This window comes from Pseudophryne corroboree, chromosome 3 (genome assembly GCF_028390025.1).
Source record: "Pseudophryne corroboree isolate aPseCor3 chromosome 3, aPseCor3.hap2, whole genome shotgun sequence".
Lineage (NCBI taxonomy): Eukaryota > Metazoa > Chordata > Amphibia > Anura > Myobatrachidae > Pseudophryne > Pseudophryne corroboree.
In genome coordinates, this window is record NC_086446.1 from 749,521,679 (window position 1) to 749,539,427 (window position 17,749).

General features: G+C 49.5%; 1 protein-coding gene across 1 annotated transcript in view; it reads right to left on the minus strand.

Annotated features, from left to right (window-relative positions):
- HOGA1 (4-hydroxy-2-oxoglutarate aldolase 1) overlaps window positions 1-17,749 on the minus strand; it is a 94,662-nt gene that overhangs the window by 734 nt on the left and 76,179 nt on the right. The window lies entirely within an intron of this gene.

The following is a 17,749-nucleotide window of genomic DNA, read 5'->3' on the forward strand; positions in this document are numbered from 1 at the left end:
CCGTGAACAGCGATCTGTGCAACTCAGAATAAGTTCCTCTACCTGCAGCAACCAATCAGCTCCAATCTACACAGTGACAGAAGTAGAAACCATTGGTAAGAATTTAGTTGAGTTCCTACTTTGTAGACCCCTGATTGAGGCTAAAGCAGCTGATTCGCGCTGGACGCTACTGGCAATAAGTCCGGCACGGCGAACAGCGCTCAAATGAGCCACTCCTGGTCAATCTCTGAAACAGGAGTCACTTAATCTTAGCAGTAGCCCAAGCCTCTAACTGAAGCCAAAGCTATCCCACCTTCTCGGCGGGCTTGTTCTCATAACTTGAAATGGCAATGATATTAAATGCAAAGCCCCATGAGTCTAAAGTTGTTTATTGTCAGGCTTCACGGAGGAAGGAGGTAACAAGACAGACTTTACTTCTATAGCATAGTTGTAGGCACTGGCACGGCCGTAACTAGGGGGGGGCTAAGGGGTCACGTGCCCCAGGTGCGGGAGTTCAGGGGGCGCAGCAAACGATGCCTGGCTCCTACGACCGCTGCTCCTTCACTCCCACCCCCTGAGATTGCCTCCCGCAGCCGCGTATGCTGACCCGTCGCTGCTCGGTGTCCTCTGCCTCCTGCGTGCTCACTAGATAATAGATGCGGCACAGAGCCCTGGCGGCGGCTGTGCGCGCATCGTCACCTGTTGCCCCTGACATCCGGCACCCGCTCCAAGCCGCAAACGCTGGCCTCAATGCATGGAGGCAAAGGACCAGACTCCACTCTCTACTGACTACTCCAGTGGTGAGTGGAGGTGTTATTTATATATTTTTAGTTATTTATTTTCTGTGTGTTTATATATATATATATATATATATATATATATATATATATATATATAAAATTCCATATGCCACATAGCAATACATAATAATTACCAAGAGCACTCATACAAAAAAGCACTATTGAAGATATATAAAATCTAGATAAAGTATAAATATAGTTATATAGGAGGGGAGACCCTTCTATATAACTATATTTCTCTAACGTCCTAGTGGATGCTGGGGACTCCGAAAGGACCATGGGGAATAGCGGCTCCGCAGGAGACTGGGCACAAAAGTAAAAAGCTTTAGGACTACCTGGTGTGCACTGGCTCCTCCCCCTATGACCCTCCTCCAAGCCTCAGTTAGATTTTTGTGCCCGAACGAGACGGGTGCAGGCTAAGGGGCTCTCTTGAGCTGCTTAGTGTAAAAGTTTAAAGTAGGTTTTTTATTTTCAGTGAGACCTGCTGGCAACAGGCTCACTGCACCGAGGGACTAAGGGGAGAAGAAGCAAACTCACCTGCGTGCAGAGTGGATTGGGCTTCTTAGGCTACTGGACATTAGCTCCAGAGGGACGATCACAGGCCCAGCCATGGATGGGTCCCAGAGCCGCGCCGCCGGCCCCCTTACAGAGCCAGAAGACTGAAGAGGTCCGGAAAATCGGCGGCAGAAGACGTCCTGTCTTCAATAAGGTAGCGCACAGCACCGCAGCTGTGCGCCATTGCTCTCAGCACACTTCACACTCCGGTCACTGAGGGTGCAGGGCGCTGGGGGGGGGCGCCCTGAGACGCAATAAAACACCTTTTTTGGCAAAAAATACATCACATATAGCTCCTGGGCTATATGGATGCATTTAACCCCTGCCAATTTTTCCATAAAAAAGCGGGAGAAAGGCCGCCGAGAAGGGGGCGGAGCCTATCTCCTCAGCACACTGGCGCCATTTTTTCCTCACAGCTCCGTTGGAGGAAGGCTCCCTGACTCTCCCCTGCAGTCCTGCACTACAGAAACAGGGTAAAACAAGAGAGGGGGGGCACTAAATTGGCATATAAATATATACAGCAGCTATATTAGGGAAAAACACTTATATAAGGTTATCCCTGTATATATATAGCGCTCTGGTGTGTGCTGGCAAACTCTCCCTCTGTCTCCCCAAAGGGCTAGTGGGGTCCTGTCCTCTATCAGAGCATTCCCTGTGTGTGTGCTGTGTGTCGGTACGTTGTGTCGACATGTATGAGGAGGAAAATGGTGTGGAGGCGGAGCAATTGCCTGTGTTAGTGATGTCACCCCCTAGGGAGTCGACACCTGACTGGATGGTCTTATGGAAAGAATTACGTGATAGTGTCAGCACTTTACAAAAGACTGTTGACGACATGAGACAGCCGGCAAATCAGTTAATACCTGTACAGGCGTCTCAAACACCGTCAGGGGCTCTAAAGCGCCCGTTACCTCAGGTCGATACAGACACGGACACTGACTCCAGTGTCGACGGTGAGGAAACAAACGTATTTTCCAGTAGGGCCACACGTTACATGATCACGGCAATGAAGGAGGTTTTGAACATTTCTGATACTACAAGTACCACAAAAAAGGGTACTATGTGGGGTGTGAAAAAACTACCCGTAGTTTTTCCCGAATCAGATGAATTAAATGAGGTGTGTGATGAAGCGTGGGTTTCCCCCGATAAAAAACTGCTAATTTCTAAAAAATTATTGGCATTATACCCTTTCCCGCCAGAGGTTAGGGCACGTTGGGAAACACCCCCTAGGGTAGATAAGGCGCTCACACGCTTATCAAAACAAGTGGCGTTACCGTCTCCTGATACGGCCGCCCTCAAGGAACCAGCTGATAGGAAGCTGGAAAATATCCTAAAAAGTATATACACACATACTGGTATTATACTGCGACCAGCAATCGCCTCAGCCTGGATGTGCAGTGCTGGGGTGGCTTGGTCGGATTCCCTGACTGAAAATATTGATACCCTGGACAGGGACAATATATTATTGACTATAGAGCATTTAAAGGATGCATTTCTATATATGCGAGATGCACAGAGGGATATTTGCACTCTGGCATCAAGAGTAAGTGCGATGTCCATTTCTGCCAGAAGAGGATTATGGACGCGACAGTGGTCAGGGGATGCGTATTCCAAACGGCATATGGAAGTATTGCCGTATAAAGGGGAGGAGTTATTTGGGGTCGGTCTATCGGACCTGGTGGCCACGGCAACGGCTGGGAAATCCACCTTTTTACCCCAAGTCACCTCGCAGCAGAAAAAGATACCGTCTTTTCAGGCTCAGTCCTTTCATCCCCATAAGGGCAAGAGGGCAAAAGGCCACTCATATCTGCCCCGGGGCAGAGGAAGGGGAAAAAGACTGCAGCAGACAGCCTCTTCCCACGAACAGAAGCCCTCCCCCGCTTCTGCCAAGTCCTCAGCATGACGCTGGGGCCTTACAAGCGGACTCAGGCACGGTGGGGGCCCGTCTCAAGAATTTCAGCGCGCAGTGGGCTCACTCGCAAGTGGACCCCTGGATCCTGCAGGTAGTATCTCAGGGGTACAAATTGGAATTCGAGACGTCTCCCCCTCGCCGGTTCCTGAAGTCTGCTTTACCAACGTCTCCCCCCGACAGGGAGGCGGTATTGGAAGCCATTCACAAGCTGTATTCCCAGCAAGTGATAATCAAGGTACTCCTCCTACAACAGGGAAAGGGGTATTATTCCACGCTGTTTGTGGTACCGAAGCCTGACGGCTCGGTGAGACCCATTTTAAATCTGAAATCCTTGAACACTTACATAAAAAGGTTCAAGTTCAAGATGGAGTCACTCAGAGCAGTGATAGCGAACCTGGAAGAAGGGGACTATATGGTGTCTCTGGACATCAAGGATGCTTACCTCCATGTCCCAATTTGCCCTTCTCACCAAGGGTACCTCAGGTTTGTGGTACAGAACTGTCACTATCAGTTTCAGACGCTGCCGTTTGGATTGTCCACGGCACCCCGGGTCTTTACCAAGGTAATGGCCGAAATGATGATTCTTCTTCGAAGAAAAGGCGTCTTAATTATCCCTTACTTGGACGATCTCCTGATAAGGGCAAGGTCCAGAGAACAGTTAGAGGTCGGAGTAGCACTATCTCAAGTAGTACTACGACAGCACGGATGGATTCTAAATATTCCAAAATCGCAGCTGATTCCGACGACACGTCTGCTGTTCCTAGGAATGATTCTGGACACAGTACAGAAAAAGGTGTTTCTCCCGGAAGAGAAAGCCAGGGAGTTATCCGACCTAGTCAGGAACCTCCTAAGACCAGGCCAAGTGTCCGTACATCAATGCACAAGGGTCCTGGGAAAGATGGTGGCTTCTTACGAAGCGATTCCATTCGGCAGATTTCACGCAAGAACTTTTCAGTGGGATCTGCTGGACAAATGGTCCGGATCGCATCTTCAAATGCATCAGCGGATAACCCTGTCTCCAAGGACAAGGGTGTCTCTCCTGTGGTGGTTACAGAGTGCTCATCTCCTAGAGGGCCGCAGATTCGGCATTCAGGATTGGGTCCTGGTGACCACGGATGCCAGCCTGAGAGGCTGGGGAGCAGTCACACAGGGAAGAAATTTCCAGGGCTTGTGGTCAAGCATGGAAACGTCACTTCACATAAATATCCTGGAACTAAGGGCCATTTACAATGCCCTAAGTCAGGCAAGACCTCTGCTTCAGGGTCAGCCGGTGTTGATCCAGTCGGACAACATCACGGCAGTCGCCCACGTAAACAGACAGGGCGGCACAAGAAGCAGGAGGGCAATGACGGAAGTGGCAAGGATTCTTCGCTGGGCGGAAAATCATGTGATAGCACTGTCAGCAGTGTTCATTCCGGGAGTGGACAACTGGGAAGCAGACTTCCTCAGCAGACACGATCTTCACCCGGGGGAGTGGGGACTTCACCCAGAAGTCTTCCACATGATTGTGAACCGTTGGGAAAAACCAAAGGTGGACATGATGGCGTCCCGCCTCAACAAAAAACTGGACAGATATTGCGCCAGGTCAAGGGACCCTCAGGCGATAGCTGTGGACGCTCTGGTAACACCATGGGTGTACCAGTCAGTGTATGTGTTCCCTCCTCTTCCTCTCATACCAAAAGTACTGAGAATCATAAGAAGGAGAGGAGTAAAGACTATACTCGTGGCTCCGGATTGGCCAAGAAGGACTTGGTACCCGGAAATTCAAGAGATGCTCACGGAAGACCCGTGGCCTCTACCTCTAAGAAAGGACCTGCTCCAGCAGGGACCATGTCTGTTCCAAGACTTACCGCGGCTGCGTTTGACGGCATGGCGGTTGAACGCCGGATCCTGAAGGAAAAAGGCATTCCGGATGAAGTCATCCCTACCCTGATCAAAGCCAGGAAGGATGTAACCGTACAACATTATCACCGTATTTGGCGTAAATATGTTGCGTGGTGCGAGGCCAGGAAGGCCCCTACAGAGGAATATCAACTGGGTCGATTCCTGCATTTCCTGCAAACAGGACTGTCTATGGGCCTCAAATTAGGGTCCATTAAGGTTCAAATTTCGGCCCTGTCAATATTCTTCCAAAAAGAACTAGCTTCTGTTCCTGAAGTTCAGACGTTTGTCAAGGGAGTACTGCATATACAGCCTCCTTTTGTGCCTCCAGTGGCACCTTGGGATCTCAATGTAGTTTTGGGTTTCCTAAAATCACATTGGTTTGAACCACTCACCACTGTGGACTTAAAATATCTCACATGGAAAGTGGTAATGCTGTTAGCCCTGGCTTCAGCCAGGCGTGTCTCAGAATTGGCGGCTTTATCCTATAAAAGCCCTTACCTAATTTTTCATACGGACAGGGCAGAATTGAGGACTCGTCCTCAATTTCTCCCTAAGGTGGTTTCAGCATTTCACTTAAACCAGCCTATTGTGGTGCCTGCGGCTACTAGGGACTTGGAGGATTCCAAGTTGCTGGACGTAGTCAGGGCCCTGAAAATATATGTTTCCAGGACGGCTGGAGTCAGAAAATCTGACTCGCTGTTTATCCTGTATGCACCCAACAAGCTGGGTGCTCCTGCTTCTAAGCAGACGATTGCTCGTTGGATTTGTAGTACAATTCAGCTTGCACATTCTGTGGCAGGCCTGCCACAGCCAAAATCTGTAAAAGCCCATTCCACACGGAAAGTGGGCTTATCTTGGGCGGCTGCCCGAGGGGTCTCGGCTTTACAACTTTGCCGAGCAGCTACTTGGTCAGGGGCAAACACGTTTGCTAAATTCTACAAATTTGATACCCTGGCTGAGGAGGACCTGGAGTTCTCTCATTCGGTGCTGCAGAGTCATCCGCACTCTCCCGCCCGTTTGGGAGCTTTGGTATAATCCCCATGGTCCTTTCGGAGTCCCCAGCATCCACTAGGACGTTAGAGAAAATAAGAATTTACTTACCGATAATTCTATTTCTCATAGTCCGTAGTGGATGCTGGGCGCCCATCCCAAGTGCGGATTGTCTGCATTACTTGTACATAGTAATTGTTACAAAATCGGGTTATTGTTGTTGTGAGCCATCTTTTCAGAGGCTCCTTCGGTTATCATGCTGTTAACTGGGTTCAGATCACAAGTTGTACGGTGTGATTGGTGTGGCTGGTATGAGTCTTACCCGGGATTCAAAATCCTTCCTTATTGTGTACGCTCGTCCGGGCACAGTATCCTAACTGAGGCTTGGAGGAGGGTCATAGGGGGAGGAGCCAGTGCACACCAGGTAGTCCTAAAGCTTTTTACTTTTGTGCCCAGTCTCCTGCGGAGCCGCTATTCCCCATGGTCCTTTCGGAGTCCCCAGCATCCACTACGGACTATGAGAAATAGAATTATCGGTAAGTAAATTCTTATTTTATACTTTATCTAGATTTTATCTATCTTCACTAGTGCTTTTTTGTATGAGTGATCTAGGTAATTATTATGTATTGCTATGTGGCATATGGAATTCTAGTACTGTAATGTTTCATGACAAAACATAAAGACTCCAGTAGTAGCGCAGCTTACACATAACGACCCCAGTAGTAGCGCAGCTTACACATAACGACCCCAGTAGTAGCGCAACTTACACATAACGACCCCAGTAGTAGCACAGCTTACACATAACGACCCCAGTAGTAGCGCAACTTACACATAAGGCCCCAGTAGTAGCGCAGCTTACACATAACGACCCCAGTAGTAGCGCAACTTACACATAAGGCCCCAGTAGTAGCGCAGCTTACACATAACGACCCCAGTAGTAGCGCAGCTTACACATAACGACCCCAGTAGTAGCGCAGCTTACACATAACGACCCCAGTAGTAGCGCAGCTTACTCGTAATGCCCCAGTAGTAGCGCCGCTTACACATAACGACCCCAGTAGTAGCGCTGCTTACACATTATGACCCCAGTAGTAGCACAGTTTACACATAATGCCCCAGTAGTAGCGCTGCTTACTCGTAATGCCCCAGTAGTAGCGCCGCTTACACATAACGACCCCAGTAGTAGCGCCGCTTACACATAATGATCCCAGTAGTAGCGCTGCTTACACATTATGACCCCAGTAGTAGTGCAGCTTACACATAACGACCCCAGTAGTAGCGCCGCTTACACATAATGATCCCAGTAGTAGCGCCGCTTACACATAACGACCCCAGTAGTAGCGCCGCTTACACATAACGACCCCAGTAGTAGCGCCGCTTACACATAACGACCCCAGTAGTAGTGCAGCTTACACGTAACGCCCCAGTAGTAGCATCACTTACACATAACGACCCCAGTAGTAGCGCCACTTACACATAACGACCCCAGTAGTAGCGCCGCTTACACATAACGACCCCAGTAGTAGCGCCGCTTACACATAACGACCCCAGTAGTAGCGCCGCTTACACATAACGACCCCAGTAGTAGCGCCGCTTACACATAACGACCCCAGTAGTAGCGCCGCTTACACATAACGACCCCAGTAGTAGCGCCGCTTACACATAACGACCCCAGTAGTAGCGCCACTTACACATAACGACCCCAGTAGTAGTGCCACTTACACATAACGAACCCAGTAGTAGTGCCACTTACACATAACGACCCCAGCAGTAGCGCCGCTTACACATGACCCCAGTAGTAGCGCCGCTTACACACAATAAACCCAGTAGTAGCGCAGCTTAACGTGATGCCCCAGTAAAAGCGCAGCATACACATATCGCCCCAATAGTAACGCCCCCATAGTAGAAGTGCAGTTTATTCACACTCCCCCCCCCCCCCCCCCTCCCCCGCACACATACATAAATACACACACACACACACACACACAGAGACTTTCTCACTCTCCCTGGCTGGCAGGATCTGGAGCAGCATGTCCTCTGTGGCACTGCAGTCTGATGGTCCCGTGTAGCCCCACCCCCTCCGTCCGTGTAGCTCTGCCCCTTCCTTCCGGACAGTCACTGTCACAGGAGGGGAGGGGGAGAGGAGGCTTTCAGTTGCCGGCGCCGCTGCCTGTCATGCAGTGACAGGCACAGCGGCCGGCAGCAGCAGGTGGCCCAGGTGCAGCAGTGGGGATGCAGAGCAGGTAGATCGCCTCTCCTTCCTGGCGTCCACCTGCTCTGCATCCCGTTGCTGAGCGGGTAGTGCCGGGCCTGGGGATAAAGTACCAGCCAACCAGCCCTTAACTGTCATTTTTCAAACACAGCCTGTTACATGGCAGTTAGGAGCTGATCAGCTGGTCCTTTATCTATGTCCACTTTATCTCTTTTTAAGGCTTAGTAAATAGACCCCTTTATAACTCCAGAGGGCACTAGAGAAGCTAAAATGTATAAATAATGTCGGCTATCCCACCTTCTCGGCGGGCTTGCTCTCATAACTTGAAATGGCAATGATAATAAATGCAAAGCCCCATGAGTCTAAAGTTGTTTATTGTCAGGCTTCACGGAGGAAGGAGGTAACAAGACAGACTTAACTTCTATAGCATAGGCACTAGAGAAGCTAAAATGTATAAATAATGTCTCCAACCTATTACTTTCAGAATGGTGCAGGTACGTCAGTAAGAACATAAACTAAGAAGGAAAAGGAAGTAAGGTAATTATTAAGGATAGCCGACTAACAAAATGATGCTATGGTAGCCATTGCAGTCCAGGTCTTCAGGATATCCATGCTTACGCACAGATGTTTTAATCAAACTGACTGAGGCACTAATTAGTTTACCTGTGCTTACGCATGGATATCCTAAAAACCTGGACTGCAATGGCATAAGTTGGCAAACTCTGATCTAGCCAAAGAAATACATTTTAAAATATCAGTAAATACATATTCCCAGACTACAAATGAAAATGATTTATAGTAATATATAGTTGTGTCCATTATTCAGCTGTGCAGCATCTACATCATCATGTTCCTTCCATTAATTGCAGCCAGTCATGTCCTATAAATACAGCAGAACAATTGGTGTGTGTCTTATGATGCGGAGTATGTGGATAAGGTTTAGCAGGGTACATTGTGTCATATTAATGTCAGTGTACCCGGTGCCGCATAACTCTCTCCGTGTCCTACAACAGCTCATGACATGCCACCAGCTGCCCTTACATATTAACTGGCCCACGTACGCCCGTGACATTTTATTGCTTACACAGATACTTAGGGTGTGCTCCATCATTATACAGAGAACTATGCCAAGGAGACTTGTGTTTCATGTGCTGCCAAAAGTAAAAGAGACATTTAAAGCAAAAAAGCAAGCAACTGGGCAAAACCATGCTGCACTGCAGGTGGGGCAGATGTAACATGTGCAGAGAGAGGTATATTTGGATGGGGTGTGTACAAACTGAATTCTAATTTGCAGTGTAAAAATAAAGCTGTCTAACATTTGTGGGCTACATGCAAGAGCAGCCAGTATTTACCCTGCACAGAAACTATATCATCTAACTCTCTCTGCACATGTTACATCTGCCCCACCTGCAGTGAAACATGGTATTGCCCAGTTGCTTACTTTTCTCTATCGTCCTAGTGGATGCTGGGGTTCCTGAAAGGACCATGGGGAATAGCGGCTCCGCAGGAGACAGGGCACAAAAGTTAAGCTTTAGGATCAGGTGGTGTGCACTGGCTCCTCCCCCTATGACCCTCCTCCAAGCCTCAGTTAGGTTTTTGTGCCCGGCCGAGAAGGGTGCAATCTAGGTGGCTCTCCTAAAGAGCTGCTTAGAAAAGTTTAGTTTTAGGTTTTTTATTTTACAGTGAGTCCTGCTGGCAACAGGATCACTGCATCGAGGGACTTAGGGGAGAAGAAGTGAACTCACCTGCGTGCAGGATGGATTGGCTTCTTAGGCTACTGGACATTAGCTCCAGAGGGACGATCACAGGTACAGCCTGGATGGGTCACCGGAGCCGCGCCGCCGGCCCCCTTGCAGATGCCGAAAAGAGAAGAGGTCCAGAAATCGGCGGCAGAAGACTCTTCAGTCTTCTTAAGGTAGCGCACAGCACTGCAGCTGTGCGCCATTGCTCTCAGCACACTTCACACGGCAGTCACTGAGGGTGCAGGGCGCTGGGGGGGGGCGCCCTGGGCAGCAATGGAAACCTGTTATTTGGCAAAAAATACCTCACATATAGCCTCCGGGGGCTATATGGAGATATTTAACCCCTGCCAGAATCCGTTGAAGAGCGGGAGACGAGCCCGCCGAAAAGGGGGCGGGGCCTATCTCCTCAGCACACAGCGCCATTTTCCCTCACAGAAAGGCTGGAGGGAAGGCTCCCAGGCTCTCCCCTGCACTGCACTACAGAAACAGGGTTAAAACAGAGAGGGGGGGCACTAATTTGGCGATAGACATATATATAAAGATGCTATAAGGGAAAACACTTATATAAGGTTGTCCCTATATAATTATAGCGTTTTTGGTGTGTGCTGGCAAACTCTCCCTCTGTCTCTCCAAAGGGCTAGTGGGTCCTGTCCTCTATCAGAGCATTCCCTGTGTGTGTGCTGTGTGTCGGTACGTGTGTGTCGACATGTATGAGGACGATGTTGGTGAGGAGGCGGAGCAATTGCCTGTAATGGTGATGTCACTCTCTAGGGAGTCGACACCGGAATGGATGGCTTATTTAGGGAATTACGTGATAATGTCAACACGCTGCAAGGTCGGTTGACGACATGAGACGGCCGACAAACAATTAGTACCGGTCCAGACGTCTCAAAAACACCGTCAGGGGTTTAAAACGCCCGTTTACCTTAGTCGGTCGACACAGACACAGACACGGACACTGAATCCAGTGTCGACGGTGAATAAACAAACGTATTCCTCATTAGGGCCACACGTTAAGGGCAATGAAGGAGGTGTTACATATTTCTGATACTACAAGTACCACAAAGATGGGTATTATGTGGGAGTGAAAAAACTACCGTAGTTTTTCCTGAGTCAGATAAAATAAAATGAAGTGTGTGATGAGGCGTGGGTTTACCCCGATAGCAAATATTGGCGTTATACCTTTTCCCGCCAGAAGTTAGGGCGCGTTGGGAAACACCCCTTAGGGTGGATAAGGCGCTCACACGCTTATCATGTGGCGTTACCGTCTCCAGATACGGCCGCCCTCAAGGAGCCAGCTGATATGAAGCTGGAGTAATATCCTAAAAAGTATATACACACATACGGTGGTTATACTGCGACCAGCGATCGCCTCAGCCTGGAAATGCAGTGTTGGGTTGGCTTGGTCGGATTCCCTGACTGAAAATATTTTAGTGATATAGAGCATTTAATAGGATGCAGTCTATATATATATATATATATATATATATATATGCGAGATGCACAGAGGGATATTTGCACTCTGGCATCAAGATAAGTGCGTTGTCCATATCTGCCAGAAGATGTTATGGACACGACAGTGGTCAGGTGATGCAGATCCCATACGGCACATGAAAGTATGGTCGTATAAAGGAGAGTAGGTACTTGGGGTCGGTCCATCGGACCTGGGGGCCACGGCAACAGCTGGGAAATCCAACCTTTTTACCCCAAGTCACATCTCAGCAGAAAAAGACACTGTCTTTTCAGCCTCAATCCTTCCGTTCCCATAAGGGCATGCGGGCAAAAGGCCAGTCATATCTGCCCAGACATAGAGGAAAGGGAAGTAGACTGCAGAAGGCAGCCCCTTTCCAGGAACAGAAGCCCTCCACCGAGTCTGCCAAGTCCTCAGCAGGACGCTGGGGCCGTGCAAGCTGACTCAGGTGAGGTGGGGGGTCGTCTCAAGAGTCTCAGCGTGCAGTGGGATCACTCGCAAGTTGACCCCTAGATCGTACAAAGTATTATCCCAGGGGTACAGTTTGGAGATTCGAGACATCTTTTCCTCGCAGGTTCCTGAAGTCTGCTTTACCAAAGGCTCCCTCCGACAGGGAGGCAGTATTGGGGAAAAAATTCACAAGCTGTATTTCCAGCAGGTGATAATCAAAGTACCCCTCCTACAATCAAGGAAAAGGGTATTAGTCTTCCACACTATATTGTGGTACTGAAGCCAGACGGCTTGGTGAGACATATTCTAAATCTGAAATTTTTGAACACTTACATACAAAGGTTCAAATCAAGATGGAGTCACTCAGAACAGTGATAGCGAACCGGAAAAAAGGGGACTATATGGTGTCCCTGGACATCAAGGATTACCTCCATGTCCAAATTTGCCCTTCTCAACAAGGGTACCTATGGTTCGTGGTACAGAACTGTCAATATCAGTTTCTGACGCTGCCGTTGAATTATCCACGGCACCCCGGGCCTTTACCAAGGTAATGGCCGAAAAGATGATTCTCTTCAAAGAAAAGGGCATCTTAATTATCCCTTACTTGGACGATATCCTGAAAAGGGAAAGGTCCAGAGAACAGTTGGAGGTCGGAATAGCACTATCTAAAGTAGTTCTATGACAGCACGAGTGGATTCTAAATATTCCAAAAATCGCAGCGTTTTTCCGACGATACGTCTGCTGTTCCTAGGAATGATTCTGGGCATAGTCCAGAAAAAGGTGTTTCTCCTGGAGGAGAAAGCCAGGGAGCTATCCGAACTAGTCAGAAACCTCCTAAAACCAGGCCAAGTATCAGTGCATCAATGCACAGGAGTCCTGGGAAAAATGGTGGCTTCTTACGAAGCAATTCCATTCGGCAGATCTCACGCAAAAAATTTTCAGGGGGATTTGCTGGACGAATGGTCCGGATCGCATCTTCAGATGCATCAGCAGATAATCCTGTCTCCAAGGACAAGGGTGTCTCTTCTGTGGGGGCTGCAGAGTGCTCATCTTCTAGAGGACAGCACATTCAGCATTCAGGACTGTGTTCTGGTGACCACGGATGCCAGCCTGAGAGGCTGGGAAGCAGTCACACAGGGAAGAAATTTCCAAGGAATGTGGTCAAGTCTGGAGACTTTTCTCCACATGAATATACTGGAGCTAAGAGCAATTTCCAATGCTCTGAGCCTAGGAAGACCTCTGCTTCAAAGTCAGTCGGTGCTGATCTGGTCGGACATCATCATGGCAGTCGCCCACGTAAACAGACGGGGCGGCACAAGAAGCAGGAGGGCAATGACAGCAAGAATTTTTTGCTGAGCAAAAAATCATGTGATAACACTGTCAGCAGTGTTCATTCCGGGAGTGGAAAACTGAATTTCCTCAGCAGGAATGAATTCCACTCGGAAAAGTGGGAACTTCATCTGGAAGTTTCCACATGATTGTAAACCGTGGGAAAGACCAAAGGTGGTCATAAGATGGCGTCCCACCTGAAGCGCCAGGTCAAGAGACCCTCAGGCAATAGCTGGGTCGCTCTGGTAACACCGTGGGTGTACCAGTCGGGTATGTGTTCCCTCCTCTGCCTCTCATACCCAGGGTATTGAGAATTATAGGAAGGAGAGGAGTAAGAATTATACTCGTGGCTCCGGTTTGGCCAAGAAGGACTTGGTAACCGGAACTTCAAGAGATAAGAAGGGTCTTGATTCAGCAAGAATCATGTCTGTTCCAAGACTTACCGCAGCTGCGTTGACGCAGGGGCGGGTGAACGCCGGATCCTAAGGGAAAAAGGCATTCCGGAAGAGGTCATCCCTACCCTGGTCAGAGCCAGGAAGGAGGTGACCGCACAACATTATCACAGTTTAGGTGAAAATATGTTCCATGGTGTGAGGCCAGGAAGGCTCCACGGAAGAATTTCAACTAGGTTAATTCCTATATTTCCTGCAAACAGGAGTGTCTATGGGCCTCAAACTGGGGTCCATTAAGGTTCAAATTTCGGCCTGTCGATTTTCTTCCAGAAAGAATTGGCTTCAGTTCCTGAAGTCCAGAAGTTTGTCAAGGGAGTACTGCATATACAACCCCTTTTGATGTCTCCAGTGGCACTGGGGGATCTCAACGTAGTTTTGGGGATTCCAAAAATCACATTGGTTTAAACCACTCAAATCTGTGGATTTGATATATCTCACATGGAAAGTGAACATGCGGTTGGTCCTGGCCTCGGCCAGGCGAGTGTCAAAATTGGCGGCTTTGTCTCACAAAGCCATATCTGATTGTCCATTCGGACAGAGCAAAGCTGCGGACTCGTCCCCAGTTTATCCCTAAGGTGGCGTCAGCGTTTTACCTGAACCAGCTTATTGTGGTACCTGCGGCTACTAGGGACTTGGAGGACTCCAAGTTGCTGGATGTTGTCAGGGCCCTGAAAATATAGTTTTCCAGGTCGGCTGGAGTCAGGAAATCTGACTTGCTGTTTTATCCTGTATGCACCCAACAAGCTGGGTGCCCCTGCTTCTAAGCAGACTATTGCTCGTTGGATTTGTAGTACAATTCAGCTTGCACATTCTGTGGCAGGCCTGCCACAGCCAAAAATATGTAAATGCCCATTCCACAAGGAAGGTGGGCTCATCTTGGGCGGCTGCCCGAGGGGTCTCGGCTTTACAACTTTGCCGAGCGGCTACGTGGTCGGGGGAGAACACGTTTGTAAAATCCTACAAATTTGATACCCTGGCTAAGGAGGACCTGGAGTTCTCTCATTCGGTGCTGCAGAGTCATCCGCACTCTCCCGCCCGTTTGGGAGCTTTGGTATAATCCCCATGGTCCTTTCAGGAACCCCAGCATCCACTAGGACGATAGAGAAAATAAGAATTTACTTACCGATAATTCTATTTCTCGGAGTCCGTAGTGGATGCTGGGCGCCCATCCCAAGTGCGGATTATCTGCAATACTTGTACATAGTTATTGTTAACTAAATCGGGTTATTGTTGTAGTGAGCCATCTTTCAGAGGCTCCTCTGTTCTCATACTGTTAACTGGGTTCAGATCACAGGTTGTACAGTGTGATTGGTGTGGCTGGTATGAGTCTTACCCGGGATTCAAAATCCTTCCTTATTATGTACGCTCGTCCGGGCACAGTATCCTAACTGAGGCTTGGAGGAGGGTCATAGGGGGAGGAGCCAGTGCACACCACCTGATCCTAAAGCTTAACTTTTGTGCCCTGTCTCCTGCGGAGCCGCTATTCCCCATGGTCCTTTCAGGAACCCCAGCATCCACTACGGACTCCGAGAAATAGAATTATCGGTAAGTAAATTCTTATTTTTTGCTTTACTTACAAACATGAATTAGACCATGCAACACGAAGAACAGTCTACTCACTACTATATAATATTGACGGTGAGAATGGGTTTATTTACAATTATTAAAAACTAGGTGATTCATCGCGCCCTACGGGTGCTCTTCACACCGTCGTAAGGGGCTACGCCCCCTTAACCCTTGCACACCCTTGTTGCCTGCAATATTTGTATTATATGGAGTATTACCTCTAATCATAATCGTGTCAGTGGTGAAATATTGCACGGACAAACGGCGTGCGATGGTTACGGGGTCGTAGCCCCTTGCAACTGCGTGAACAGCGCACGCAGGGCCTTATGAATCACCTAGTAAGTGCTGTGGTTGGGGGAGTGGTGGTGCAGGGGAGAAGCGGTTGGGGGGGGAGGTCCAGGGGTGCCGCGGGTGGGGGAGGTGGTTGCGGGGGTAACACGGGTGGGGGAGGGGCTGGTGCGGTGGTGCCACAGGTGGGGGAGGCATGTGCGTGCCGCGGGTGGGGGTCCGGAGCCACCGCGGGGGTGCGGCAGGTGAGGGGGGGGGGCGGGCCGGAGCCACCGCGGGTGGTAGAGGGGGGTGTATGGGGGTGCCTCGGATGGCGCCCGGAGGTACTGTGAGTGGGGGAGGAGCAGGTAATGCTTCTCCTGCTTCTCCTCCTGGAAGCAGCTAAGCTGCTGTCCTCCCTTTGGCAGTGGCTCTCCCGGAGACTCGCGCAGCAGCCAAGAAGCCAGTCACTATTGTTAGCGCTGGTGTCCCAACGCACCAAATTATAGGGAAGATGATGCACTCAATAAACTACAGCTCCCAGCAGGCCTTAGTGCCGGAATGCTTTGGCGCTAAGGGCTGCTGGGAGCTGTAGTTTATTTAGTGCATCTACTTCCCTGTAATGCGGCGCGTTGGAACACTGGTGCTAACAATAGTGACTGGCTGGCAGAACTGAGTGACTCGCTGAATCAATGTAAAAGGTGAGAGTGCTGTACAGTGTCAGTGACACTGCGCACCCACTGCACTGCACAGCACTGTCACCTTTTACATTGATTCAGCGTCCAGACATTACATCTGCAATATCACCCACTCTATCCGTTACATTAGCCATCTCGGGGCTTCCAGGCCAGCAGGCCAGGTGCTGTGTTGCAGAGTCAGGGCCTCTGGGGATCTGGGCGCGGCTGTGGCGGGGAGGCACTTCTGTGACATCACACGCAGAGGAGGCTCCAGGGCTCAGAGAGTATGCACTACTTTCATCATACTTGCCTATTCTCCCGGAAGCTGCGGGAGGGTCCCATTTTTTGGGGTAGCCCCCCACACCCTCAGAAGAGTATGCAGGTCTCCCGCATCCTGCTCGCACCCTAGTGATACGGGCAGGATGAAGAAATAATCTCCCGTATTCTTGAGTCTGTGGGGTGGGGAAGGGGTTAAAATGACGCAAATTGCGTCATTTTAGCCCCTCCCGTGGACCCGCGAATTGCGGCATTTTCCAATGTGGGGTTTGATGGTGTCACAGCCCTCCCCCGCCCCGAAGTCTTTTGCAATGTCTCCTCTCCGGGCTTCTCCCGGAGAGGAGAAATCTAAAGTAGGCAAGTATGGCTTTCACACACATCTATGCCGGTGGCCGCTGCAGCTTTTGTTCCATCTGCGCCGCGGCTATGGAGTGGGGTTTGTTAATGCCGGAGGGGGCAGGCGGACTGGCAGCAGGACAAAGGACGCTGCAGTAAAAGGATTTTTCCCCCCTATCTACATCGCAGAGACTTGCTGCAGATGCAGTGGTATACCCCCCAGCTGCACCTTTTTGGCAGGTACAGTACTTTTTTTTACAGTCTGTACCGATGTTTGGCTCTCCAAACTTCCATTGAAAGTATAGGAAAAGGGGCGTGGTCACACCACTTTACCCATGACCACGCCCCTTTTCAAATTTGTAGCTATTTTTATGTGTAAATTGTTGGAGGGTATGATGCTGCAGATGCAGCGGGCCTATTTTGGGGTGTGGACCTGGAGCTGCAGCTCCATCAGCCCAATTGTTTATCCTGCTCTGGAAACACACAGCAGCCAAAGGGCAGAGCCTCCCATTGGATGTAACCTGTGTGGGTGTTTCTCGCCCAATCAGCTGTGGACTGGGTATGATAGACCTGCTGCTAACCCAATGAGAGCCCACGCGTTATCCACACAGTCACAGAGTGACAGATCTGGGCTATTATATAGGAGATGGGTTTATTTACAATCTTGAATTTGAACCTCTGTATGTAAGTGTTCAAAGATTTTAGATTTAAAATAGGTCTCACCGAGCCATCCGGCTTCGGTACCACAAACAGCGTGGAATAATACCCCTTTCCCTGTTGCAGGAGGGGTACCTTGATTATCACCTGCTGAGAATACAGCTTGTGAATGGCTTCCAATACCGCCTCCCTGTCGG